At 45.8% G+C, this 25,843-nt stretch overlaps 1 protein-coding gene across 5 annotated transcripts in view; it reads right to left on the minus strand.

Moving 5' to 3' along the window:
• Positions 1-25,843, minus strand: part of FGF1 (fibroblast growth factor 1) — a 107,500-nt gene that overhangs the window by 24,556 nt on the left and 57,101 nt on the right. Inside the window, exon 1 of one of the 5 annotated variants that reach the window (XM_021084948.1) lies at positions 9,595-9,661. The exons of the other annotated variants lie outside the window; for them this stretch is intronic. The gene's annotated coding sequence lies outside the window, so the exon portion shown is untranslated. Of the gene's footprint in view, positions 1-9,594; positions 9,662-25,843 lie in introns of those variants that run through there. 5 annotated transcript variants of the gene reach the window in all.

Genomic DNA, 25,843 nt, shown 5'->3' on the forward strand with positions numbered 1-25,843 from the left:
GGGCATTGGGGAGATTTTCTTGACTCACTGATGACACCAAAGTGGGGAATACCAAGCCTTTTGGAACGTCTATGTGAAGGCTGACTTATTTGGTCAGCTGTAGCCTCTGAAAGAGAACCTTAACCCTGACATGTGAATAGGATCTTCAGTATATGCTCTCGCCTGGGAATACACCAGTCACTTTTCAATGTGGGAGCGTGAGCAACACTCTTCGGCCCCAGCCATGCACAGTTTGGCTCTGGGACCCTGGGTGAGTCACTCACTCCTTCCGAGATGTTTCCTCTAATAGTCTTTACCCTGCCCACTCAGTTGTCTGAAGGGTTAAATGGACCCAGTATTCATAACAACACTTGCAAAATTTGCAACTGTGACCTGACCTCAGGGAGATAGGAGTCAGTGATTATGTTGAACTAATTGAAGCCTGATGTGGTCTAGGTCAGCTACAACTGAATGCTTAATTTAAGATAATTTTTTACACAAAAGACCCAGAATTGCCAACACAATCCTGAGGAACATAAACCAAGCAGGAGGCATAACTCTCTCAGACTTCAGGCAATATTACAAAGCCACATTCATCAAGGCAGTGGAACAGAATAGAGAACACAGAAGTAAACCTAGACACATACAGTCAACTAATCTTTGACAAAGAAGGCAAAAATAACAGTCTTTTCAGCAAGTGGTGCTGGAAAAACTGGACAGCCACATGTAAATCAATGAAACGGGAACACACCCTTACACCATTCATAAAAATAAACTCAAAATGGCTTAAAGACTTAAATATAAGGCAGGATACCATCAAACTCCTAGAAGAGAATATAGGCAAAACATTCTCTGACATCAACCTTACCAATGTTTTCTCAGGTCAGTCTCCCAAGGCAACAGAAATAAAGGCAAAAATAAACTAATAGGACCTAATCAAACTGACAAGCTTTTGCACAACAAAGGAAACCATAAAAAAAAAAAAACCAGACAATTTTCGGAATGGGAGAAAATAGTTTCAAACTATGCAACCGACAAGGGCTTAATCTCTAAAATATACAAACAACTTATACAACTCAACAGCAAAAAAGCCAACAACTCAATAGAAAAATGGGCGAAAGACCTTAAAATACATTTCTCCAAAGGAGATTCACAAATGGCCAACAAGCACATGAAAAAATGCTCAACATCACTGATTATTAAAGAAATGCAAATCAAAACTACTATGAAGTACTACTTCACACCAGTCAGAATGGCCATCATTAATAAGTCCACAAATAACAAATGCTGTAGAGGGTGTGGAGAAAAGGGAACCCTCCTACACTGTTGGTGGGAATGTAAATTGGTACAGCCACTATGGAAAACAGTGTGAAGGCACCTTAGAAAACTACAGAACTACATATAACCCAGCAACCCCACTCTTGAGCATATATCCAGACAAAACTTTGCTTGAAAAAAACACATGCACCCGCATGTTCACTGCAACGCCATTCATAATAGCCAAGACATGGAAACAACCCAAATGTCCATTAACAGATGAATGGATTAAGAAGATGTGGTATGTATATACAATGGAATACTACTCAGCCATAAAAAGAACAAACTCATGCCATTTGCAGCAACATGGATGGAACTAGAGATTCTCATACTAAATGAAGTCAGTCATAAAGAGAAAGGCAAATACTATATGATATCTCTTAGATCTGGAACCTAATATACAGCACAAATGAACCTTTCCACAGAAAAGAAACTGTTGGACTTAGAGAACAGACTTGCGGTTGCCAAGGAAGAGGGGGAGGAAGTGGGATAGACTGGGAATTTGGAGTTAATAGATGCAGACTACTGCCTTTGGAATGGATAAGCAATGAGATCCTGCTGTGTAGCACTGGGAACCATATCTAGTCACTTATGATGGAGCATGATTATGTGAGAAAAAGAATATATATGTGTGACTGGGTCCCTTGCTGTACAGTAGAAAATTATCAGAACACTGTAAACCAGCTATAATGGAAAAAATAAAAATCATTAAAAAATAAAAATAAATAAAATGATTTTTTAGTTGTTACGGAAATAGAATGTTTCATTCCCTCTCGTATTTGGCAGAAGTTAGCTAAGGCCTGCCTCCCTCACTGTTTAAGCCTCAAACAGTAGAGAAGATGGAGGGGGCAAAGGTAAGCTGTGGTTGTGCAAGAGGAACTCCAGGTCACTGTTTCAGACTCAGGTCTCAGTTTATCAACATTTATCGGAGGAACATTTGTGAAGCTTGCAATTTCTGGGACACATTTGTGCGTAATTTGGCCCTGGTGACTAGGCTAGAAGGGAAGACATGGTTCTAAGAATCAAAGGAAGGCAAACACTGATGCTTATTTTTTTTAATTTTGTTTTTAGCCTCCATCACTGCTTAAACAATGCAAAATACCCATGAAGGAGGATATTTTGCAAAATATATTAAGCCACTGAGGATAGGTGTATAGGCATCTATGAATGTGGTAATTGGATATATGTCCTCGAATCCAGCATACATAAAACAGGTCTCACCTTTGGTAACCCTCACCCAAATATGCCCTAAGTCCTTGTTCCCCATCTCTTTGAATGGTATCACCCGAAAATCTTAACTCTTCTTTAGAGATACTAATTACCCTTAGATTTTTGATAAATCAAATATCATGTTAAATCTTAAGGGTAACTACTAAAAGAAATAAGACGTATTAATTCCACTCAGCAACTGGGGGATAAGGGAAAAAAAGGTGAAATAAATAAAAAACTGTATTTATAAAAAAATGGAAAAAGAGAAAAAGAATAGAAATGTTTTAAAAATTTTTCTCATAATTAGGTGGCAAAAATAAATTCAAATATATTTATAATCACAATAAATGTAAATGGGCTAAATCTACTAGCTACTGGATTTTTAATAGAAATCATCCACAGTCAGATTACAAGAGACACCCTTAAACATAAGGACACAGAAAGGTCAAAAGCAAAAGGATGAGACATAGATACCAAATATTAACAAAAAGTAAGAGTTAATATGGCGTATTAATATAGTATGAGGTAGGTCTAAGGCAAAAAAGAATGATCAGGGATCAAAGGAATCACTGCATGATAAATAGGTCGCTTCAACAGAAAGATATAAAAACTCTAGGCTTGTATATATATATTTCATGACATAGCCTCAAAATATATAGAACAAAAATTGGCAACTATATAAAGAGAAATTGACAGATCCATGACAATGGCGGGAGATTGTAACACATTTCTATCACAAATGATAGAGCGCACAGGCAAAAAAATATTAAGGAAGTAGAAGACTGAAATACACAGTTAATAAGCTTAATAGAATGAACAGTACAAGACAGCCCTGGAGTTCGTTTTGTGGTGCAGTGGGTTAAGCATCTGACTGCAGCTGCTTTGGAGTCTCGGATTCAATCCCCAGGCTGGCACAATGGTTAAGGGATCCAGCATTGCTACAGCTGTGGCGTAGGTCTCACCCATGGTTCGGATTCCATCCCTGGCCTGGGAACTTCTGCATGCTGTGGGCATGGCCATTAAAAGAAAATGAGGAGCTCCCATCGTGGCGCAGTGGTTAACGAATCCGACTAGGAACCATGAGGTTGGAGGTTCGGTCCCTGGCCTTGCTCAGTGGGTTAAGGATCCGATGTTGCTGTGAGCTGTCGTGTAGGTCGCAGATGTGGCTTGGATCCCGCGTTGCTGTAGCTCTGGCATAGGCTGGTGGCTACAGCTCCGATTAGACCCCTAGCCTGGGAACCTCCACATGCTGTGGGAGCAGCCCTAGAAAAGGCAAAAAGACAAAAAAAAAAAAAAAAAAAAAAAAAAAAAAACGAAAAGAAAGAAAAAAAAAAAGAAAACGAGAGAACCCTGCACCCAACAGTTAGTGAACACCATTCTTCTCCAGGACACATGGACTGCTTATGAAAATTGACCGTGTACTGGCTTATAAGGAAAGAGTCAACACAAATAGAATTCATTTTGTTGAGACTGTTCTTTGGGTGGAATAGAAATCACTCCCACTGGTGACAGAGCCCGTTCATCCATCCCTCCTTGACATCTAGCGTTACCCTCTCTTCTCCATCCTCATTGTGCTGCCCTAGTTCAGGTGCAGCACCTTCTCTCACCCAGGCTGCTGAGGCAGGCAACAGTGATCTCTCTTCTCCAGCACTGCTCCTTCCAGTCCACTTTCCGCTCTGCTGCCAGTGACCTTTCTAACATGCAAAAATAAGCATCCCTCTCCTACTGATGATCTTTGACTGTGTCAGTGCATTCCCAGAAGCTGTCAGGATAAAACCCAGACCCCACCATGACTTATAAGGCTTTCCTCATCTGGTGCCCACTAACCATGTTGCCTTTTCTCTTATTGGCCTGCCCTTCTTGGAGCCCCACCCCGACCCCCCATCCTTACACTCATCCAGCCACATTCTCTGTCTCTCACTTCCTCCACCCTTCCACCGTGGCTTGGCTAAGTCACACTCATCCTTCAAAAATTCATCTCAGATATTTCCTCCTCCAGAAGCCTATTTGGACAGATTCCCAGCCTTAACCTCCCTTCTCTTCCTCCATTCCACACACACCAGTTCAGATTTGTTGGTTCCCCGATGCTTCCAGAGCAACATTTCAAATTCTCTGTCGCAGCCCTGTGTGTGTTCCCTGTTTAAACCCTTCATTGTTTCCCCATTGCTCTGGAGCAAAGACTAAGGTCATAACAGGGCCTGGGGGGCTTTGTGAGGACAACCCCTTGCCTCTTCCCCTGCCTCGTCCCCTGTCCCTCTCTCGCTACAAATTAGCCTTCCATCTGCTTGAAAACATGCATTCCTGCCCCCCTCAGGACATCGCTTAGGCTGTTCCCTCTCTCTGAAATACTGTTCCTCTCCTCCTTCATGCTACCCCACTCACTTGGACTCCTACTTTTTCTTTAAGTCTTAGTTCAGTTGTCGATTCCTCAAGGAAGACTTGCCTGACTTCCCTTAACCGGGCCAGGTTCCTCTCGTCCCCCTAGGATTGTTTAACCTTTTGCTCAGAGCTCTTGTGTCCATTTTAAATAACATTTTCAGTCTTCTGATTATTTAATTAATGTCTCTCTCCATGGTAGTACAAACCAATCTGTCTTGCTCATTGCGGTGTATCCTAGTACCTGGCAAAATGCCTAACACCGAATGGGCATTTGATAAATAGTTTTTGGATCAATGAATGAATGTAATTTAACTATGTTTGCTTGACCATTTCCTTCATTAGTCTCTGAGGCCCTGAGACAGAAACTGTGCCTTATCTTTCTAGACCTAGCACTTAGTCTTGGCTGCACATAATCTGTCCTGTGCATGTTTGCTGGTTGCATACCAAGCCAGTCCCTTCTCGTCAGGACACCTAGCAGAAGGGGAGGTCCTTCAGGTATTAACAGAGAAGCTATGCCAGGAGCCTACAGGTATTTTAATTGGATTCAAATTAGGGTTGAGATGTCCTACCTGGGGTAAAAAGCTGGCCCAAACCTGTGTCGCATCTTGTAGAAGATACTTCCTTACTTCCTCAAAGGAGATGTTAAGGGAATTAAGGATTTAGAGGAAGGTATCAAACCCTGTGGTCTCAAGTCTGACCTTCTTCTCCGACCAAGAGGAAGTTGGGAGGGTCTTGGAAAGAGTTCCCGGTGTTATGATGTCTGCAGGGTGTGTCTCGTTGGGTTCCCATCCTCTGGTGAAGGCAAGTTTGCCTGAAGGAAGGGAGACGTGTGTTCTTTCCTCTTTTTTCTCTACTCCACCCTTGGAGATCTGCATCAGGTCTGAGATAAGGATGGAGCCCGGGCAGGCACCTCCTCCTGATGCTCCCAAGCCAGGGAGCTCTCAATCCCTGAGCTAAAACCTCATTTCCCAAAGGTGGCAGCAAACTCTGGATGTGGCTGTGGGATGGGCTTGACAGAGGTGTGTAACATGGCTCCTACATGTTTGTGAAAAGCTAATGGTTAAATATTCACAAATTTTGTGAGCCAGTCATCGAACCATTAGTAGCTTGAAATTGGCCCCAGCAAGAGTATTTACACCAAGGAAACTGGCACACGCTGTAAGTCAAGGCTTTTCTCTTTCTGCTCTTCCTTCCCTCCCTCCTTTCCTTGCTTCTTTTTTTCCTGACTGCCAATCTCAGGTTGGAGTCCTGACTGGACCCTCACACACCCTCAGTTTCCTCATCTCCAGAACAATAGCTACTGCCCAGGGTTCTCTGAGTATTAAGTGATAATGCATACAAAGTGCTGAGCCCAGCACTTGAAAGCTTATAAGCACTCAGTAGATATTAGCTTGATTATCCACCTCCGTGTGGCTTCTTGTTTTATTTTCCAATCATCTGTGTTACTGATTTAGGATTGAACAAACCTGATTTTTAACATTTCAGTGATATTTTCACAATATTTGAAGAACATCATTTTCTAAGTGCTAGGGGAGAATTCTTCTTTATCACTCATGTGCAGCGAAGCTCTCGTCTCATCTACTTACGTGCCAACTGTGATGTACCAGCTCTCAGTATGGGTCATGGGTTTATGTGTATGACTCTCAGGAGGACAGAGGATCACTGAGTTCAGTTGTCTTTGTCTCCTGTCCTTTGATTTAGGGTCCTTCTAATCCTTGAGAGTCTCCAAGTCCCTGAAAATAAACTATCCCCCAGTTTCCAAAATCAAACGTTGTACGAAGGCGATCAAGGGGTCATGTTCTGGATGGGCAGGGGCAGAAGGCTGCAGATGTCCTGGAAATTTACAACAGAAAAGGAGGAAAAATAAAAGGAAAAGAAAAAAAATGGCCTGAAATCACGCATCCATTAACTCTGAAATTTGAAAGTCTCTGAAAACCAGAAGCTCTTCCACAACTGAAAGGTGGCAAAACCCAACCCAAACCGTCCTGAGACTATTTAAAGTCTTTATCCCACTTTGGGTTATTTATTTATTTTTTTTTCTTTTGAGGGCCTCACCTGCAGCATGTGGAGGTTCCCAGGCTAGGGGTCCAGTCGGAGCTACAGCTGGTGACCTACACCACAGCCACAGCAACGCTGGATCCTTGACCCATTGAGCGAGGCCAGGGATTGAACCCGCACCCTCATAGTTCCTAGTCAGATTTGTTTCTGCTGCACCACAAGGGGGACTCCTGGGTTAATATTTGCATCGTCTGGTGCGGAGTTACTAACATGTTTGGTTATAGGATGCGGTACCAGACGCCTCTGGAGTTGTTTCATAATACACGATATATGCACCATACTGCCTTTCTAAAATCCCCCAAATTCTGGATTCTGGAACATGTCTAGCCCCAAGGCTTTTCAAATAAGAGTTTCTGGACCTGTAGCAGAAATAACAGTGTCTGCCCTTAAGGAGTTTACAGTCTGGCTGTACCAGATTCATCAAGCTGTGCCTCAGATAAGAGGGACGTGAATGCTTAGACTAAGTAGCCAGCAGGAAGTGGGGGCTGTGTCACACAATAGCTCAATCCCAGCCTTAGCTCTCACACTCCACAGTGAAGAGGAGAACACAGGGGCAGACACATCCATTCCCAAGCATCACCTCCAGTATCCTGCATTCCCTTGTTCTGGATCTTTCATGCTCTGCAGTCTGGCTTCTCCACCCCCCATAAATCTCCCCCATAGAGTATCATTCAATTTGAGGTCAGGAATTCTTTTAAGTGCTCAGAGAAAACAGCCTCCCCTCCGAGAGGAAAAACAGACCACTCCCTGGCGCAGTGGTGTACTCTGCCGGGCCCCAGTGCTGTCTGAAATTTAATGGTACATCCCGGGCCAGAGCATCCTTTGGGCGCTCAGTGAAGACCTGCACACATCTCCCGTGGAAATATCCTTCCTGCAGACTGATGCTTTAAAGGGCTTCGAGCCAAATGCAAAACGATTCTGCAGGCACTCTGGCTGCCCTCCCCCGCCCCTTCCTCTAGCCTTCTTTTACTGATGTGTCTCCAAAAATCTTTTGAATCTGTTGTGTGAGTTACAATCTCCAGAACCAGCCCAGCAAGAACATTCCTTTCTTGAAGTCAGTGGACCTTACACCTCATAGAAAGAAAGGCTGTTTGTTGAGTCTTTTTTTTTTTTTGTATTCCTTCTCTCCTGGCCTAGAAAACTCAGCTTCTCCAAACTCAAGTCCTTTGAAGTAGGCGTATGTTATCTCTCTGGAAATGCCGAGGGCTTGCCCCTGCCGTATATTTCTTTATAGCCTGCTCCGGACATACCCATAAATCATAAAATATGTCCATAAATAATAAGAGTGACCTTTTCTTGAACATTTACCATGTACCAGGTACTGTCTTAAGTGCTTGACATACATGATTTTAATTAATTTCAAAGAAATTCTATTAGGCAGGCATGGCTTTTTTTTTTTTTTCTTTGTTTTTGTAAGCCGGGAGGTAAATGAATTGAGGAATATTTTGATGCAGTCATCTACCCCCAGCCAGTTCAATGTCTCAGAGTTTAATTAACAGACCAGGGACACTGCCCTGAACTGAACTCATGACATTGTTTTTTAATCTCCCATTTGGCAGCTGAGGACACTGGGGCTCAGAGAGCTTAAGCAATTTGTCTAAGGTCACACAGCTACATAAATGTGAAAGTTGAGATCAGAAGGGAGGGTTTTTGGACTCCAAAGCCTACAATTTAAATTGCCAAAGAAACGTGGGAAAGAGAATTAAATGCCTCTTTGACTGAGTGGTCCTTGGCTTTTCTACCCATTTTACGCCACCAGCCCCCAGAGCTCCCAGAGCGCCGTTGTCATGTTCTGAAGGAAGCGCTTGTTTTTCTTCAATGAGGTCTTTGCAGGTTTCTCCCTTGACACGTGACCATCTTCCACCGCGGTCCAGTGCCCCCACCAGCACGTTGCTGATTGTCACTGTAACACTGCTCCCCCTTGACCCAGCGTTGGCCAAGCCCTTCTTGGCTTTTGTCACCGTGGAGTCATTTGCCTTTGCTCTGAAGGGGCTGGGCTGAGGCCAGATACCACCGGGCAGACTGGGTCAAAGATCTTCCTCCAGCCTAGCTTGGAAAGGCGCAGGGAAGGGATATTCCCACAGACCTGGCTGTGGGTCTCTCCTGTGTCATTCACTCCCTGTAGGACCAGACAAGTCACTTAACCTTTCTGACCCTCATCTGCCAAAGGATGCTGTGGAGACGCCCGATCCTGTGGTGGTGGTGCCGGGAGGAAGGAGGAGAGCTAAGACTTGGGAAGGGCCTTGCTTAGCATGAGTGCCTTGGAATAGGAGGCCCTATGACTGTGGTTAATGAGAGCCTGTGTTTTAGTGTGTCCGTTATTTACATTTTTAAAACACTTGGGCTTTTGCAAAGCATTTTACCTTGGGGTGTCTCTGGTACAGACACCATGCCAGGGACTGGGTAATCCTGTTGTGTCTGCTCTTCCTGCTGTCACTGAGTAGATGAACGCCTCTCCCGTTTCTCTAACCAGCCGATCTGAGACGCAGAGATGCTGACGAGCTTATCAAAACAAAGCTCTGGCTCTGCCAAGAATAAAACCCTTTGTCCCGAGACATCAGCTTATCTCGCTGCCCCTCTGTGGGGCGGCTTCATTTCCAAAGGCCCCAGGCTCACTCAAAACATTCAAAAATGAAAAAGGACAAAACTCACATTTCTGCCAGCCAGATATATCCAAGCGTCTCTGGAAGAAGACTTAGCAGTCCTGGCATGCGGGTTTGTATTTTAAGGTGCTTGGATACAGAAGAGGAATGTAAACCCCGTGGAACTCGTTTCACATGTCAGAGTCTATTCTGGGTCTTGAAAGCGGGCCACGGAGGCCCCAACTATGTGCCAAGAGTGACATTCCTGCAGAGGCGTCCAGCACCATGCAGGGAGTGGGTGGGGGGAACTGGGCCCGGGATTCACAAAGGTACCCAGTGGATGTCATGGCCAAAGGGCAGGAAGAAAAGAATCCCCCAGTACCAGTCTCCTGGGGCCTCGTTTTTGCCAGGCTTGCCGCAGGAAGGTCTAAAACTTGTTTCCTTTTGCGTTATTTCTTGTTAAGGACTTTGGCTATCTTTAGAGATTTCTTCCACGTGCCAGCTCTCTGATCCCACAGGAAAAGTCCAGAAGGGACCCGGACCAGTGTGCACTCTTTGCCCTGTTTCTGCCTGTCTGATGGTTCTCGGGTCCGGAGACTGCGTCCCTGGGCTCCGCACACAGGTCCCCACACAGCTGTGGTTGGCAGGGGCCAGGTGGGTTTTATGGGAAGGAGATGGAGCCAGAGAACATCACTCCTGAAGGCCCTGGGGTACGACCAGTGTTTGATAAGCGATGAAAGAGCTTGGAAGCAAGTCGTGGTCTTGTATCCAAGAGGCTAAACTAAGAGATAAATCTGCCCTTGTATCTAGCGTCTCCATGAAGGTGCAAATTGCAGTCAAGATGCCATTTATCAGAAACATTGCAATGATAGCTCAGTGCTGATATGTCCAACATGGCCTCTCCCGGGGGCGGTCTTGAACTTGGCAGGGAACTCAACGTATGGCTTGCTTTCATCCCTTCAACGCCTCATGGCTTCGCTCCTTGTTTATTCCTTTTTTTTTTTTTTTTCCTAACTGACCTTTCAAAGCCATTAATATCCTCCACCTCCCAGTGCCCTTCTCTCAGGTCTTAGAGATCAGAGTGCCATTGCCTTGGGTGGGGTGGTTTGAAACATGGAACGCTTCTGCGTTATTGGCCTTTGAAAGCAGATGAGGCAACACGAAGTAGGGAGAAATGTCAGGGGCTGGCCTCCTTCTCTGGGCTGCCATCTTTTGGCACATGGGTCCTCTTGAACTTTCAAGGAAACCACATTCCTTGGCTCCCTGGCATTATCAGATTCAAGGGGCTGGAATTTCACACATCTTGACATGTAGGTGGGCCCGTGGGGTGGGGCAGTCAGAAGGCAGAATATTTCCCAGTGTTTCCACGATGCTGTATTCCTGACTCCTTGATGGCGTGAATAGATTTTCTATGGATGAGTTCATACAGAAGATAAATAGATGGGTGTTGCTTTTCAAAACTGTCCTCCCCAGGAGCAAGTCATTAGGTTGTCAGGTTTGGCTGGTTTGATTTGCAGACATTCTTCTTGGCAGCATCTTGGGCAGCATGACCCTCAGGAGCCCCCAAGATTCCCTGTGTTGGGCACATCCTGTCTAGGGGAGACCCCATGGCTTCCCTATCTTCTGCCTCAGACCCCGAAGTGTTTCTTATGTAATATTTATGATACTTGGTGATTTTCTGTATGTGTTTGCTTCCTTGGTACTGTTTCCCTCCAGCACCACACACACACACACACACACACACACAGATTGTTTGGCTCACACACTATTGTCATCACCTAGATCTGTGCCTGATGCGTAGTAATTGCTCAGTAAATATTTGGGAATGAATGAAGTCAAGAAATAAATTATCAGAAAAGCTGTTGGGAAAAAGTGTAAAACAACCCAATTTACCTAAAATATTCCCTGTGGAAGAAGGTGGTATTTTGGGTTAGTTTCCTTTCTCCACTGATCCTTTCAAGCGTGGTGAATAGCATTTGTTAGAGCAGCGTGTTCCAGTGTTGGAATCACTGCTTATCCACAGAGGACTCTGAAGAAACAGTGTGAAACTCTTTTTCTGTTTCTTCTCCTCCCTTCTATCTCTCCAGCCTTTCTTTCTTTCTTCCTATATTTTTAAAATGCCCATCAAGCATATGCCAGGCATGGCGACAAAGGGGTAACACTGAACCTCCTTCTGAGAATTACTGTGAGGACTAAAGGAGATCATTGTATTTAACAGTTTGGGGCAGAGGACCTAACGCAGTAAGAGCCTCATAAATGTCAGCCAGTTATGTTACCCCCAGAAATATGTATGAAGCAACTATTATGCACCTTCTGGCTCAGAGTCTCCAGAATAAGGAGAAACAATGCTGTCTACACCACCAGGCAGCTTTGATGATTCATGTCATTAGTTTTCCTTCCGTGATATCTGTTTAGAGTAGAGGGTCACCTGGTGGTCTCTTGCCTTACAGGTGGGCAAGTTCAGCCACCAGGACAAGAGTGAAGAAATGAACAAACTATCAAAAATTTAAATAAGGGCTGGATCAGTTACTCATTTTCCCCCTTGGCCTCAGCTTTCTCATGTGGCTTGGCACAGCATGGTTACTGGTTCTTTTTTTAAAAAGAAACTTGATATTTTGTTCATCCATTAAATTTGATTTTTAGAAAACCTTGTGTTAAAATATTAGTTCTCTTGATTTCTGAGTAAATTGGACACCCAAAGCAGGGGCCTCCCTGGCCCCATCCTGGTCCCAGCCCTGCTAGTGCATCAACATCTTTAAGCATTCACAATCAAGCCCCGTGACTCTAGTACTTACCACCCACTGTCAATGCCTAGTCGCGTCCGGCTGCCATTCCTATCTTAACTTCTAAAGTAGCCCCTCCTTGGTTCTTGGCCCCCTCCAGTCATTTCTATACACAGTGTCAGAAGATCTTATAAATCTATCAGATGATCCCTCCCTGGCCTAAAACCTTCATAGCTTTCCATTTCCGTGAAGTAAAACCCAGACCCTGTGACCCAGCCTGACCTCCTCCTCCCTCCCTCTCCACATTGAGTTCTGTCCACTCCTGGCTTCTCTTGGATCCTTGAGTCCATGGTGGTTTCCTCCCTCCGGCTGCCTTCATACAAATGCTTCCCTCACCAGCAATGCTCTTTCTTCCCCAACCCTTTCCACCTCGCAGGTGGCAGCTGAAGTGCCACCTCCCCGAGGTCTTCCTTGACCTCCTGCTCTGAGTTCTGTCCCCTCTACCTCTGTGGTTCTCCCCTGTTGGCTCTTGTTCTTTTCACCACTTCTCATCATTTGTAATTTAATTGTGTGCCCCCCCCATGTGTTTCCTCAGTTGATGACATTCTCCCCGACTTGACCATAAGCCCCTGGAGGACAGAGCCAGCTTCTTCACAGCCCCTCAAGCACGCCTGGCACAGAGAACCTGCTCAACTCTTTCTCGAGTGAATGAAGGAGGGCAGGGAATAAGTGAATCCATCAGTCTTCCGCTTGCAAAATCTTGACCTAAGGACTCTGCCACACACTCAGGAACTTTTAGGTCCTGTTCTGTTCTCTGGCGTCATGAACTTTGCTCTTCTAAAGCAAGTGTTTTTCCCCCGGATTATTTTTATGGAAAAACGTGAAGCAAATATAGAGATAATTATTGATTCTCACTCATCAAGTCCCTGTTCCCCGCCACCAACATCCTCCTGGGAACCACAGGAAGTAAGTCCACTAACCACTTGAAATGCTCTTGTAAAAATAGACCGGACTTGACCTTCTTCCTGTGGAAGGGCCTCTTTTCTCAGGGCAAAGAAATTGTATCTGCTCTTGGGAGCCTCCCTCTCCATCATCCTTCCAGCAGGACTCATCTGGACATAAGTCCTATTCTGCAGCCGTCCCCCCTCCACCTGGGTCACCACCTGAGCAAATTCCTCGTTTATCATCTCTGTGCTTTTGTTTTTATATTGAAATGATAAGATAGACAGAAATCAAGGCCTGGGTTGGTTTGAGCTATTGGGATAAACTAGTGTGCATGATATTCCAGTAGGGTGGGTTTCCCATCACCGGAGGTTAGCATCCCTTTCCTTGGGCCTCAACACAGGTGTGCACCTTTATTACTCAGATCCTTATCCCCTTGCCAAATCCCTTACTTTAAAATTGTTTTACCGAAGTACAGTTTTACCTAAATTTCATTTCCTTATTTAAAGATAGCTTTATCTCTCTATTATAATTGCAAAAATGTCCCGTAAAGGGAAGGCAATTGTAAAGGCAAATACAGTGAAAGGACAGCAGTCACTGGCTTTTGCTTGGATGCTGTTTCCTGCCTGCTCAACTCTTGTAGTCACAAAGAGAGAACAGCAGTTCTAGGTGAGCTGAAAACAAAGTTGTACCAAACCAAAGCTTTCTCCTTGAATAATGAAAGTGATTGAAGGAGTCTTCAAAGGGGGCACCCTTTCTCTCGGCATTGTTCCTAAAAGATGTCTTAGAACCACTCAGAACTTTGGCGTCGCCAGGGGCAAGGGCCCCATTCTTTGAAAAGCAAAGGGCTAATACTTGGGTGCTTGGCTGTTAGATCCTTTCAACAAATAAGCAAAGGATGCCAGTCAGTCTTCTTAGAAATCCTTACGTTTGAGAGTGCTAGAAAAATTAGACAATACAGAAGAACAACAATAAAAAGCCTTAAAAGACTGTCCAGGTTCCTCTTGGCCACAGATAACTTCTGTTAACATATCGATTCATGGAGACGAAAGGATGTTGCAAAGTGAAATTAGACATGATTCACACATACGAACATCTCAGATTTCCAGAGGCAAAAAGACAGCTTTATGCTTTGTTGATTTTCTGCGTTGTTTGCCTGATTTCTATTGTGTTGCCATCTACTTTTTTCTTTAATCTTTCTTATTTCTACTAACTTTTAGATTCCTTTATACTTTTATTTTTAAAATTCTTTTAATGCAGAACCCTGGGTCATTCATTTTTAGACCCTCCCTTAAAAATGTTTTAATATGAGCACTTGATGGTAAAATTCCCCTCTAACGATTATTTGAGTTGCCTCCCCAATTTTTGTATGCCGTACTTTTTATATTGTTCACTTTAAATTATTTTATAATTTCTCCTTTGTTTTTTTGGGTTTTTTTTTTTTTTTTTTTTTTTTTTTTTGGTCGAAGGGTTATTTCAATGAAGGTTGTTTAGCTGAAAGTATTTGAGGTTTTCTGGATAGTTATGGTTGTTGAGATCTAATTTAATTGCATGTGATCAGAGAGTTTATTTTGTATGATTTCAACGCTGTTAACTTGATTCAGATTTGATCTGAAGAAAGTGAACTCATATGTATGATTTTTTTCTCATTAATAAACATAAATTTATATGCATCTGCATTTGCAATGGCTGCATAGGACTCTAAGATTTCATTATAAGGACGTGCAAAACCGGGGCAACAGTCCCCTATCATTAGACATTTAGGTTGTATACTGTTTGTCACTGTTATGAGCAGAATTGCTGTGGTCATTCTTGCATAGAAGCCCATTCCACGCTTAGGAGGGATTTATGGAAATGGAATTGCCGGGGGCAAGCATAATGTGTTTTGTTTAGGTTATTACTCAAAAAATTTCAGAAAGTTTGTGCCTGTTATGGGCTTAAGTTCTGTTTTTGCTCCTGGACTTCACTCTACTTCCTTTCTGATTTCTGTGTCTGCTCCTGGAGGGAGAGGAGAAATTAACTTGAAACTTTCTGACCTGCCGACTTTGGTTTCAAAAGGCCCTCGTAAAATGGGACCCCTGCCCTTTGCCTGACCCTGCTCTGAGGAGACTCAGCACCATTCCTGGGCTTTTGCTGCACATGTTCCCGAGCACGTGACCCAACCTGAGGGACGCTGTCCCCACAGCGTGCACCCGCCACCCTCGCCGGGCTTCAGCGAGCTCCAGGCTTGTGGGCAGCAGATGCCCTGTGGCAGTGTGGGCTGGCGGCGGGGCTCAGAGGTGGCTCCTGTCTCTGACGTTTCGGCCACTTCATTCCTTTGCCACCCTGCCATCATCTGTCAGTGCCGACAACCCCTGCCTGAGCTCTGCTCAAACCTCCCCTCCTCTCCAAATCACAGGCATCAGTGACTGCTTAATCCAGCAGTTCCCAGACCTCTGGCAATAGCACCTCGAAGTGATGTTATCCGCTGTTCATTTGTAAATGTACAGTGAATTATTGTGAAGGGGCACCAGACCTTCTGCTTATTAAATGCGGGGCCCTTGTGTGGCACACTGTTGGTAAATACTTGCTGAAATAAGAACCCAGCACCTCCCAGGCTTGAGGCTGGGCTTGGCACAGCCAAATGAAAAATGCCTGACCGCTGGGAGTTCTTGCTTCCCCAGCATTCCCAGTGGTGTCTGTCCTGGTCTTTAAATAGGCAGCCAAGGTGCTGGGAACTCATTGCGATTCAGACCAGCAGGTGTCACCCCATAGTCGATGTGTGACTGCGGGCTAGTGGCTGGTCCTCTCCGAGTCTATTTCCTCGCCTGAATGGTCCCTGCTCGTGGGGTCGCTGCAAAGACCTAACTTGAGAAGGACCCATATTGCGCATAGTGCTCTCCACAGCACTTGGGCAGCGCGTCACTCCTGGCACTATCCTAGCTTTCATATTTGAGGGATTCACAGAATGAAACAGCATCCCTCCAGGTTTGGGCTGTGGCCTCGTGCTCCCAGACGCCTCTGCATGCAGCAGAAACAGGCTGTGGAGGCTGCTTGATTTTTTTGAAAATGCCCCAACTCCGTCCTTCCACAGAGAAGGGCAAATGGCTACTTTGGTTTGAGGACTGTCCTGTCTTTTCACGACTCCCGAGATCCAGGTAACAAAGCCTCAGCCAAGTGAGTAATGACAACAGGCTGAGACACATCAGACATCCCCAGGGTGATAACTCGTTGCTTCCCAGAACTATATAATTTGCACCTATTATTTTGATTGTCTTGTGCCTTTCTCATTAATTGTAATTAGAAAAGCAAGGGCTGGGCCTCTTAAGGGCATTTGCAAGGTAACAGGTAAGCCTGGAGGCTGCACAGACAAGGAGACCTTAGTTCCAATCTGAGTGGGCACTTAGTTGCTGGGTGACTTTGGGCAGGTCACTGCACTTCTCTGTGCCACAGTTTTCTCATCTCTCACACACAGATATTAATACCTCGTAAGGTGGTTGAGGATTAAATGAGACCATGAGTGGAAAACACAAAGCACGTTCCAAGGTGTCATCCACGTGAGTTGCCGTCATCACCATGCTTGATTCCATCCCTGTCATCACTTTGCCCTTGCACCTAGCGTAGCTCCTTACCTGTGGGCTCCCCTCGGTCAGTGTCAACTGAAGTGACTGAAATGCATAGAATACCTGTCCCATCCCCCTTTCTGCCCAGAAGGTGAAATTAATAATCTGCATCACTCTACACATCCTAACTATAGTTTGTGGTGTTTTGCTTTTTAAAAATTTTTACTTATTTATTTATTTTTTCCAGGATTGCACCTGCGGCATATGGAGGTTCCCAGGCTAGGGGTCCAATTGGAGCTGTAGCCACCGACCTACACCACAGCCACAGCCATGCCACATCTGACCTATGTCTTTGACCTACACCACAGCTCACGGCAATGCCAGATCCTTAACCCACTGAGCGAGGCCAGGGATCAAACCTGCATCCTCATGGATACTAGCTGAGCCACAACGGGAACTCCTCCCCTAAGGATTCTGATGCACATGGGGGCGTAAGAACTGCTGGTCTGGGAGATCCTTTTTTTTTTTCCCTACATCAAGAGAAAGGAAAGGAATTCAGCCTCGAAGGAAGGCGCCAGCTCAATTATTTTTCTCATTTTAGCAAGGTCCCCGAAATACCTCCAAATCTACTCTCCTTGTTTTCTTTAAAAGTGGTGGCCCAGGGGACACTGCCCATTTTGATATGTTTATTTTCCTCTTTCTTTCCATTACTCATATTTCCCTTGCTGAATTATTGTTTGTCCCTGCTGGGGGTGGGGGTGGGGGTGGGGTTGAAAATAAAACAGAGGGTAAGGTGCATCGAGTATAGGTTCCAGATCCTTCTCATTCCAGGGTGCTGTGCGAGGCTGGGGCAGGAGGAAGGGCTTCCTGTCTCTGTGAGAGAGAGGCACAGGCCACCAGCAGGCTCACTGACACATCCCACCCCGACTGGGTTTGCTCCGAGGCTCTGGTTTCCTGATCGTGGTCGTGGCTGATGGAAAGGCCCAGATGACAGTGAACTGAGCCAAACACCAGTTCTGGGGATGTAAATGGGGCCTAGTCACAATGCACAAGCCCAGAGTGCGATGAAATCTGGCCTCCAGCACGAGGAAGGTCACGTGGTTTAGGATTGCAATGCGGTTCTATTATGTTCTCGTTTCTCTCTGCCTCGTAATTCATGCGATAACATTGTTCCCAACTGTTCAAAGATCTGAGCACCCACTCATTCCCTTGACACATGCTTCATGAACACCTACTAGGTGCCAGACAGGAGGAGTATAATGGAGAACAAGGCAGATGCACCTCTTAACGTCTGCATGCAAATGGGGGAGACCCGCCGAAAAAGCGAATGAATGAATGAATGTTACAGCAGCAAAGTCCAGGGCACCTTGTGAGCCAGATAATGGGGGCCCTACTGAGAGCCTGGCAGATGGGAAGACTTCCTGGAGGAAGGGGCATTTTTATTCCTAGTGCACAGGGAGGAGAAGGTAGCAGGAAGAGCCTGTGCAAAGGTCCTGAGTCCAACAAGAGCACGTTGTACTTAGGGAACTGAAAATAGTCCAGTCCAGCTGAGGCAAGAGGGCTGTGGCTGGGGAAGCGGATAGAGCCATTATCTCAAAACCACAAAACAATGAGTCTTGCTGTGTGACATGGTCAGATTCACATTTTTAAAATGTCCGTTTGACTGTTGAGCGAAGCAGTATTGGAAAAGAGTTCAGGGAAACTAGATGCACCTGCCCAAGTAAGAGGTGGTGGGACCTCAGACAGCATGTAGATGTGGGCACAGGCCAGATGTGGTGCCCACTCTTCATAGCTCCCTGGCTGGCATATCTTAGTTACATGGGAGCCTTCTCTGAGAGAGACCACAGCGTGCAACCAGCTCACGGTACCCAGACATCAGCTGATGTCAGACTTGAAATTCTCACCACCATGTCTACCAGAAAATATAATTTCTGCAGGAGAGGGAGCTGCTGTGGGAATGTGGGTTCATCGATATTCAGTGACAGGTTGGGAATTGAGGCACCATGGGCATCTCATCGGATGACAGAGAATGTGGGCGAGTCCTGCTGCCTGACCTGCAGCCTGGGCATGAAGGACCCTGTTCTCGCTCTTCTCCATCCTGCCCCGACTCAGCAGCTGACTGGACTCATTGTCTGTCCCTCGGCTGTACGTGGACAGCCTCAAGAACTGGATTTGCGAGTCATGCTTCTGTACTTGCGAAAAGCTGCAAATCAGTGTCCTCTCTGAGAGGCTGGAGGGCAGGTCAGACAGACTGGACCAGCCAGCCCTTGAGATGCTCAGCCTTGGGAACCTGAGGTCATCTTGGGGGTGCTGCATTTGTTCCCTCAGGGAATGGCTGGTTCATAGCTTCTCTGTTGCTGGCCACTGCCCTCAGAAGCAAGCTGCGGGGTCCTGGCCCTGTGGACCTTACCCTGCGGCCATTTCCTGAGGTGCAACCAGCTTGGACCCACACCGCCTCCAAGCTCTCCTGGGCTTAGCTGTGAGTAAGAGGACCCAAAGGCTCCCTGGCCTTGAATCCGTCAGTGGCCTCCCACCAGGGCGAACACCTCCCGATTCTGAGCTGGCTCTCACTTCTGGACTTTTGAACTTGCTGCCCCTCGTCCTTACCTCTCTGCCAGCTTTGCCACCCTCAGCCCCTGACATCCGGGATGTTCCCGCGTCTCCCTCAGATTTCCCCTCGGCTGTTCCCCGGATGTTCTTCCCTGACCCCCACCCCAGGTCATGGCCCAGCCCAGCAGGTGCCCTTGGCCCCCTGGGTGTCGCTGCAACTGCTCACTGATCTCTTCCTCCTCCTCTACTTTTTTTTTTCTTTTTATGGCTGCACCTGCAGCTAATGGAAGTTCCCGGCTTATACCATGGCCGTGGCAACACTGGAGCTGAGCCACAGCTGCCACCTAGGCCACAGCTTGTGGCAATGCCAGATCCTTAACCCACTGAGCAAGGCCAGGTGTTGCACCCTCATTCCCATAAAGACAACATTGAATCCTAAACCCACTAAGCCACGACAGGAACTCCCTCCCCCTTGACTTGGCTCCATCAGGGCAGAGCCCTGGCCTTTGCTGCTCAGCTTTCGATCTCGAGCATCTTGCACAACCCTGGCATGTAAGGTGCACAAAATAGTGTTTGTTGAAAGAAAGGTGGGTGGGGGGAGTGATGGTCCAGGTGTGCTGTGCCTTCTGTCAGTTTTCCTGAAAAGTCACATGCTACACCTAGAAGCCCCTGAGAAGCTCCTAATTGTCCAGTTGCCATCCTGAGCCCACACGTGAATATTTTTAATAGTTTAACTCCATCTGAATTTAATCCTATGTCTCTTCTAAAACCATTCATCCCTCCCCATAAAAACTAACAAACCAAACGAGGAAGAAGAGACTGGGGGCAGAGAGGAGGTTGAAGCTGTCTATTCTTATTCATTAATTCATTCAACAAATATCTGTGACAACTATGGTTTCTCAGGCCCTGGGGACTCATAGGCAAATAAAATAATCACAGTACCTGCTTTCATCATCTGTTTTTATTCCTGTTGAGGGAGATCATAAGTTTTTAAAAAGTGAGCAGCTGAGTAAGAACATCCTACAGGGCCCATGCCTTTACCTCCCCATTGAAGTCAGGTGGCGGGAGGCAGTGAGGGAGTGGTTTGTTGTGGGGTGTTTCTGAGGAATGACAGCGAGCTGGGACCTTGGAGGATGGGCAGGAGCCCGGTGGGTGGGGCCTAGGGATGTGCGCAGGATACCCGCATCCTACTCTATTTCACCAGCTAGAGGAGACCTAGCAACACTCGTGAGTGAGGGACCGGCACGTTTCAGGGAAGACTCATCAGAGGCTAAACCTTCTTCCAGTAGTGAGCCCAGGACAGGCAGGGCCTTGAAATAATCCACCAGCTGGGGAGGTCATAGGCCTTAATATAATCTTTTTTTTTTTTTTCTTTTGAGGGCCACACCTGTGGCATATGGAGGTTCCCAGGCTAGGGGTTGAATTGGAGCTATAGCTGCTGCCTGTACCACAGCCACAACCATGCCAGATCCGAGCTGTGTCTGCAACCTACATACACCACAGCTCACGGCAACACCAGATCCTTAACCCACTGAGCAGATCCAGGGATCCAACCCGCATCCTCGTGGATACTAGTCAGGTTCTTAACCCATAAAGCCACAGCGGGAACTCCAACATAATCTATTAAAGGATGGAGCTTCTCAGAGGGCCAGTGCTGCCTCCTTCCTCTAACCCGCCGGACCCTCACCAAGCCAAAATTCATTGTTTCCTCCTGCAGCTTGTTGGCTGGAGCTCTTTGTGGCAGTTACTCCCTTCCACCCTGCAATTAGAGTTATTTGCATCCTCCCTTGGGCCTCTCTAGTGAGTGTTCGCCTCCTCGAGGGCAGGGATTGGGTCTCACGCTCTCCCTTCCTGCATAGAGACACGCTCTTAGCTCACACCTAACAGATGCTCAGTGAGTCTTTGTTGACATTTCTTAAATAGAATAACAAAATGTCTGGCTATTGCTTTGGAAACATCCCTATCTTTCTTATTTCCTTATTTATGGCCATGACTGCAGCATGTGGAAGTTCCCAGGCCAGGGATTGAACATGTGCCTTAGCAGCACAGTGGTGCCAATGCCAGATCCTTAACCCCACGGAGCTGCTAAGGAACCCTGAAACATACCTATTTTAAAAAGAGTTTGACTTGGGGGATGGGAATGATAATTTTGGAGCATGGAAATCTTGAGAGACCCAGATGGTTCTGGTGGAGACCATTGAATGCCTCAAGGCTTTGCAGTGGGGGAGGCAGGATAAGAAAAGAAAGCTTGCGGGGGCGGGAGGGGGGTAGTACAGAAGGGGGCTTGGCAATGGGGACTAGTTGGTTATTTTGCTGTTTTGGTCTTAATGGTAAGAAAAAGCCATTGGAAAGCATCTTGCCTACTTCTCCCAACCCTATGCCACACTCGTCCATGTTTGCCGGGAGATTCTGTGGTCTGATTGGCTAGTGGTTGATTTGGGGTTTGGTTGGGGTTTCATGTCTTATGTTTTGTCATCGTTTCTTTGAGGGAGCTTATTTTCTTTTTATACAGAATGTATTGTCCTGAATAATCTATACCTATGGAGCTACAATGTATTTTTGTTATAATTAGTAGTTTTAAGGTCTAACCAATGTTGAATCTGGAATTCATACACATGGAAACTTTGTATCACTGCTGGAAATATAAAACCAGTATCACTTGCCATGAAGGTAATGGCAAGAGTAATTATGAAAAAATACAATGTTACAAAATTTAAAAATGGAAAGTATGTAACTAATTAAATCTAATTTATTTGTACTGTCTTATTAAGTACTTCATAAATGTCATCTTAGGATTTCATATAGCAGCTGAAGTAGCATAAATTTTGTTATCCTCGTTTTCACAGATTAAGAAGTCTGAAATTTTGAGAAATTAAGTAGTTTCCCAGAGTAAGAAGGTGTTTTCATCTGAATTACCCTTTAGTTTTTTTTATTGTGTTTGCAAATGGAATAGTGGAGCTAAAAAGACTAGAAGATGGGCCTGGACATGATTAACTTAAAAAATGGATACTTAAGTATTGTTTGAGTGTTTACTTTTGTAACTAAGAATCCAATCTACTGAAGCAAGAGGAAACAAAACAAAGAGGCCAGAGTAGAAAAGGGCTCTGTACTAGGAATAGTGAGGTAGTGTCCACTGTTGTCAGGGGAGCCAGCTGACCCTTGGCTTGCTGGGCCACCACATGGATGCACTTGGCAGTGACATTGCCTCAGTTCAGGACAATGGTGGTCCAGGAAGAAAGGGATTACCTGCCAACAGGGAAAGGGGAGAGGAGCTAGGTCCCTCTCGGCTGTCACTTATTAAATAAACCCAAGTCCATTTTCCTTGTCCCCTTGGCCAGGGGGCACAATGCCCTATCCCCCAAGGGGATAGTTCTGTGGGGCCTTTTCAGGTTCAGAAAACCCACGTGCAGGCAGCTTTGTTTACATCAGCAAATCCAGCTGCACGGTGCAAGCACTTGACCGGCCACGGACTCCCAACACAAAACAGATGTCTGGGCGGCACAAAGGAAGCATGTGGGACTCCTCAGCTGGTAGGACTCTGTCTTGATGAGTTAGGAAAAGGACAGGAGGTGGGTGGCACTGGGCATGCCAAGAGCTGACGGCAGCAGTGACTGAATAGATCTGGCCTTGTGCTGGCTCGAACCTCATGGGCTCCGAGGACAGATACAGGGGGCTGTAAAGGCCAAACTGCATTCCTGCCTGAGAAAGCCAAACTGCTGTGTGTGTTGGGCTTCGACCTGCCTGAGACCGGGACATGGAAAGGGATGGGTGTCCCTCTAAGCCAGAGGAGGGGAAGCGGGATCAGAACCCAGACGACACTTGGCACTCAGTCCTAAACATGACTCTTGTACTTTTTATCTCCATAGTAGTGGTTGGTGGCATCTGTATGGTCAACTGTGGAATAAATCTCTCCCAATAAATAAGTGGTTACCCGATCAGGTTACTCATTCTGTTCAACATTTTTCCAGACTGGCTTACCAACTAGAAATACTAATAAATAATGAAAGAACAAATCCGTAAAAGAACCAAGCACATACACTAGACCCAGTGTAACCAGCAGGTCCTTGTGTCTTCTGCCTACCCTCTTCCCCCTGCATTTGAACAAAGACGCTTGCATTCCATATCATGCTCTCCTCTGTTTACTGATATTCCTGTAGGAGTTTTGCCAAATTGAACACTGATACAATTGCCCCTTGAGGAAAAGGATGACATCGCGGTAATAAGAATCATTGAATATATTAATAACTATGATTTTACGATGCAATACCTATAGATATGCATTGCAGAGACGGCAGAGTTACACACACACCCGAAGGTGGGGCCATCACCATTATTAGTCAGGAAGATTACAGATGATTGTTTTCTTCTTTATATTTTTCCGTATTTCCCTAATTTTTTACAAGTAGCATATAGTATTTGTATAGAGCCATTTTTATTTTAAAAATCCATTAAAAACACCATATATACCTCTTGCTGCAACCTAAAGGTGAATACCCTGAGTTACTGCTTAAAGTTCCCTTCCGAAAGTCTCCCTCTAGAAAATACGGCTTTTTCTCCCTTGGATAAAATTTGAAAAGTTCTCAGTAGGGAGCAATAATTGACCTTAAGATTCAAAATGGTACCCATGAGAGAGGTCATAGCTAAGAGATTAGGCTTTCGGTTTCTTAGCATAGGGGAAAAAAAGTTTTCTCCTTGTGTGGGGACTGTTTGTCCCCATCTGACCCTCACTTCTTTGAATCCTCTGTCAATGGACTCTTAGTTTGAGTCCAGTAAATGGACATTTGCATCACGGCTCCACAATTTGCTAACCATGGGATCTCGGCCAAGCCATTTACAATCTTTGTGCCTCCATCTGTTCGTCTGTAAAACTAATAGGTTTATTATGAGGATTAGATGAAATAATGCATGTTAGCGCATCATAGCACAAGCCATAAAGGTTGGCTATTATCACTATCCCGTTGCCTTGTCCAATCATCTTTGCGAACTGTTTTGCAGAGAACATTTTTTTTCTGATTTAGCTGGGCTCTGTAACCTCAAAGCCTGTACTCAGGACTGTGGCCTTCCAGAATGGCCCCGGAAACACCAAAAAAAGAAAAGAAAAGCTCAAAAGATAGTTTCTACTTACCTACTGGCAATGGGCTTGTCTCCACACAGAGCCTCGAAGTCTTTGGGTGAAGCAGCAAACTCACTAAGGAAACGCCTGAGAGACTGGCTGCGGCCCCAGTGCCTGCCCACCTCACTAAGTCAGCTCTCTCTTTAAAGCTGTTCCTCTCGGCTTTTCTGAGTCAGTATCTTAGGTCATTCTGAGACAGCCTTCTCCCCACCTTCTTCTACCTGTTGTCCTGGACATTTGTCATCCTCTTTGACTGTCCATCTCAAGCCCCATCCTATATTTGAAGACTATCCACCCCCCCACCCCCCAATACACACACAGGTCTTAGTCTGGCCGGACCGTTCCTGCAGTGTGATTCAGGCTTCCCACAGCTTCCCAGTGGTTCCATGGGCAAACCTGGGTTCTCCAGCTTCTCTTTCTGTTTATTATCAAAGTCATTTTGGGTTGCCGACTGTTAAGGAATCTTGCCAGCTCCTGCTTGTCCTGCTTTGGCATAAGTCCTTCAGCTATTCATTCCCCAAACTCTCTAGGCTTCCCATTATTTATTATACTTCACTGGAGTTGGCTGCTTATTCCCCTCTAGACTCTTAGCTCCCTGAAGACAAGGACTAGAGCCCTCTAGATAATGGCAGTAGCTCTGTCATGGGGCAGAGGGCCTGGCACATAGTAGGCCCTTTGTACATGCCAAATGAATGGACAAACAGCTGCCCACGAGGGGACCGGAACAACTACAGGCATTCCACTGGGAGAACCAGTTAACTTGCCAACTTTTGGGTAACCTGGCATCGTTCCTAGTCTGATTCCAGGAGAAACCAGATTTCCTTTAGGCTTTGGCAAGGAAGAGGCTATTCCAGCAGCATCCTGAGTGGGAGGGTGCGATGTTGGCTGCATCTTAAAGCGGGTGAGTAATCCCCCAGGCTGTGCTTAGCTTTCAACCCTGGCTTATAACACGGTCATCTCCTGAAGCTCCCAGCTTAAAATGGAAAGTGGCATTACTCACGGTGAAGAGCAGACAATAAAAAAACATGTAGGTGGGGCCCGACACAATGGAGTGAGTATTCCCTGATGGTGGATGAGAGCATCTTCGCTCCGAGGGCCCGCGGCCCCGGCAGACAGCTCAGTCATAGCAGGGCTTTGGAGCAACACCTCTGAATTAGCTCATCCTGCAGCACCTCTCTCTCTGGGATGGTGGAAGATGCTGCGCTTCTCAGCCTACTTCAGGCACCGTGAGAGGAAATGCCCCCGAATCCGAGTCAGAGGGGATTTTAAGCAGCACTTCGGGAATCTAGGCTTTGACATCCAACAGAGCTGGACCTGAATCCTAGCTCTTCTAGTTACTAGTTTTGTGACCCCCAGGAAATTACTGCACCTCTCTGATTTTTACATCCCTCATCTGTATAATGGCTGCGATAATAGTACCTACCACAAGGTCATGAGGAAAGTAAATCA

Source organism: Sus scrofa, chromosome 2 (assembly GCF_000003025.6).
Source record: "Sus scrofa isolate TJ Tabasco breed Duroc chromosome 2, Sscrofa11.1, whole genome shotgun sequence".
Taxonomy (NCBI): domain Eukaryota; kingdom Metazoa; phylum Chordata; class Mammalia; order Artiodactyla; family Suidae; genus Sus; species Sus scrofa.